This window comes from Nicotiana attenuata, chromosome 1 (assembly GCF_001879085.1).
Source record: "Nicotiana attenuata strain UT chromosome 1, NIATTr2, whole genome shotgun sequence".
Lineage (NCBI taxonomy): Eukaryota > Viridiplantae > Streptophyta > Magnoliopsida > Solanales > Solanaceae > Nicotiana > Nicotiana attenuata.
The window spans coordinates 12279312-12283120 of record NC_031989.1 but is presented as its reverse complement, the minus strand read 5'-3'; positions in this window follow the sequence as shown (position 1 = coordinate 12283120).

The window sequence follows — 3809 nt, the reverse complement described above, 5'->3', positions numbered from 1 at the left end:
CAAGCGAGGTCGAACTGTCAAACTTTGATGGCAAAGGCACTTAGCCTGAGTCCCGTTGTTTACATCGATGGTTCAACGCCTCGGGCGTTAAGTGTCGGCTTCGTTTTGGCCTGTGGTCGTATGTTGTACCCGTGCTATGGTTGTTCGCCTGACCGTGGCATTCAGGTTGCTTCGAGGTGATTTTCGATTCCTCGTTTGGAACACCTCCGCGCTGGTTTCCGGCCTGACACAGTATGGTGGATGGGGGGGTGCTGCATTCTTCTGCCCGGCGATCAGGAGGAGAAGGGGGGACGCTTTGCATCACTTCTTTCCTCGCTCGGGCTGTTCGAGGTCAACAGGGCGGAAGATTTCTAGCTCACGTTGGCGCATTCGATTCTTCTTTTTTTGTTTGATGCGCCTCCATTGACTCTGGTTTGAGTCGAATTTTCTTCTTGGTGTTTCTTTTTCTTCGATCCAGGAAGAACTAAGTATTTTCACTAGGAAATCCCCACAGACGGCGCCAAATTGTTTGACTCAAAAGTTGTTTAACACTTTTCAAGCAAATCAATCAACATAGATGAATGGGTAAATCATAGTCAACCATAATTAATACTGGATCAAAGAACAGAATCATAAAGATAGAAGATCAATCGAAATGACACTTGGGAGGTTTTATTGATTATAGAAATTTGGCCTGCCTCTCCTTAAAGAGGTTCAGGAGATTACAATCAAATTATTTCTTCCTTCCAGGTTGAAGGTGGAATCTCTCTCTCTTTGTATAGGCTCAGTCTCTCTTTCATGGAGTTCTCCCATTATTTCCACTGTTCGTGGATCATGGAGAGCCCAGCCCCCTAAGGGGTTCTTCTGCCCTCTATTTATAGCCAAGAGCTGCTCGTGCTCATCATACGACCTCGACGCTTATGTCGTAAATATCAACGATTAGATGAAGTCGAGTTCGTTGATTACTACTGTAGGGTGGTCGGGACGGGATCATTGCCGCTGTGGTCGTGTGGTCAGATTCTGACCAATACAAAACTCATCTTTTCCATCACAGTTTCTCGTCTTATAATTTTCACTTGATTCAACGATCATCGTCATCCCTTGTCCCAGAATGGGGGATCACATTACCAGAGGAGAGGAATTTGAGAAGAAGCTCAGCGGCTGGGGTCTCTTCGGCTCCAAATTTGAAGACGCTGCTGATTTTTTTGATAAAGCTGCCAATTTCTTCAAACTCGCCAAATCTTGTTAGTTTCTTATCTACACTCTATGCTAATTATCATTTTTGATATAAAAGTCTTCCTCTTATATATATCGACACGTGATTCTGTTTTGCGAGTTCATTGTTATCTGAACAAATGTTTCTTTTATGCCGATTATTGTTTGGTTAAAGTAATTATCTGATACATTCGTTTTGAAAATGTCTAATTTTCTGTAAAATTTTGTGTGTAAAGTAGGTGGAAAGGTCATAATTCTTCTAATGTTCTTCTAATGTTCTAATGTTCATTTAAGGAGAGTTATTTACTCAGCCGCTTTTACCATGTTATGGACCTGCTCTTATATTTGAATGGATCAACTCTTGCTTATAATCTATGTGTTGGGTGTGTGAACAAAGTCCCACATGGAAAGTAGAAAAAAAAAAATTCTACTTATAAGGTGTTTAATACTCTTAATCGTGTGTAGCCTTTCGGGAAAAACCGTGCGGGCTTGGCCCAAAGCGGAATGTTAAAGAGTATCTTTGGACTATTTTAGCCCAATGTCACATGCACAACAAGATTTTGATGTTTCTCCAATCGTCTCTGTGATTTGTGTATGACATTGAAAATGCTTATGTTACTCGAGACAAAAGATGGAAAGTAATGTAAATTTGAGATAAAGTATTCTATTCCTGGTTGAATTGCTCAGTTTATAAGATTGACATTCAGTTGTAATTTTAGAAAAATTACATTAGTCTCTAAACATGATGAGGTCGAGGATTCTTTGAGTTCTTGAGGATCTAATTGGAAAAGGCTTACGGTTTTGTAAGTTAGATCGCCATGTCATATATGCTGAGAAACTGCATATAATCTGCGGATGCTTATTCAGTGGATCAAGCTGGAGCGGTATATGTCAAATTGGCTAATTGTCATCTGTAGGTAGTGTTAGATTGTCCTGTTGTAATATGTCTCTATCTGATGCTTTTCTCTAGCTTTTCCTATACAATTCTAATTTCTTGAAATTAGTTTTACTCTATGTTCACAGTTGGATAGCAAACATGAGGCGGCTAATGCTTATGCTGATGCTGCTCATTGTTACAAGAAGACCAATACTAAAGGTTAGTAAGTTAAAGCATACCTCATCCTCTTTGGAGCAATACTTTTGCGTTGCAGAACATTTCATGTGCTTCAAACTAGTATTTGACATATTTTGATATAAGTCCGTTCCTGCCATAGATAGAAGCATTTAAAGAATTCCTTCAGCAGGAAAACGCTGATGGCTTTAGGAAGAAGCAACTCACCGGAGAAGTTTATCTTTGAGTGGTCATAGGTGGTGATAGTTGATTGCACCATGTATTTCCTCTACTTTCTTAAAGCATACTATAACAATTTAGTGAACTTCAGATAATGTCACTAGTTGAAATATATATCTCAGCACCACGAACCTGTTGGGCTCATGCTCATACTGTCCAACCAAAGGTCTAATGGCCTAATCCTATTCTCTTTTGGTTTTCATTCCTATTTGGAATTGGATTCGGTTTATTCCTATTTTGAGTGGGTTTTGGCTTTAAGAGAAAGCACCACTCATGATCTATAAATAGGACAACCTTGGAGAATTATTATATGCTCATTGATACAAGTCTTTGAAAGACTTAAGCACATAAGAGTGGTTTAGAGAGAGCTTTCATCAAGAGAGAAGAGAGAAGAAAAGTATTTGTTTTGCTGCAGATTTTTATTCCGACCAGCCAACTTCAAATCACGTTTTCCGATTCGCTAACCATTGGATCGGGCTGAAATTTTGATTGAGTATTCGTAACATCTTGATTTTGGATTTGAATGGTGGAGATTGGATTTGAAGGCTCGTAGCATCTGATTTCGAGCCTCAAACAGCAGCTTCGTTTTTGTGGATTATACTCTTTCTTCAATTGATTAGTTGTTGCTCTTGTTGCTATTGTTGCTCCGTGTTTGGCCCTTGTTGTGTAGCCAATTTGGAGAACTTTTGTAACCCTCTTATTGTTATAGTGGAGCTTTTTGGATCTTTGTGATCCCGTGGTTTTTACCTTCGATTTGAAGGATTTTCCACGTTAAAATTTGGTGTTCTTTATCTTCTTTATTTTCGGGTTTGCCTCTTCCTCAACATAACAGTGGTATCAGAGCCTTGGTTATTTGTCCGGGTTGTTACGGAATGGAGGCGAATATGAGCAAGATGGTATGTTTAAATGGGAGAAATTATAATGTTTGGAGAAGCAAGATGAAAGACTTGTTGTTCGTGAAGAAGATGCATCTACCCGTTTTTTCAGCTCATAAACCCGAGAGTATATCCGATGAAGATTGGGATTTCGAGCACCAACAAGTATGTGGATATATACAGCAATGGGTTGAAGATAACGTTCGCAACCATATTGTGAACGAGATACATGCGAGATCATTGTGGGAAAAGCTAGAGACTCTTTATGCTTCAAAAACCGGGAACAACAATTATTTCTGCTAAAGCAATTGATGACCTTTAAATACAAGGAAGGCAGCCCTATCCTTGATCACATAAATGATTTTCAGGGCGTCCTTGATCAGCTATCTAGAATGGGAGTTAATTTAATGATGAGATACAAGGTACTTTGGCTTCTTAATACTCTGCCA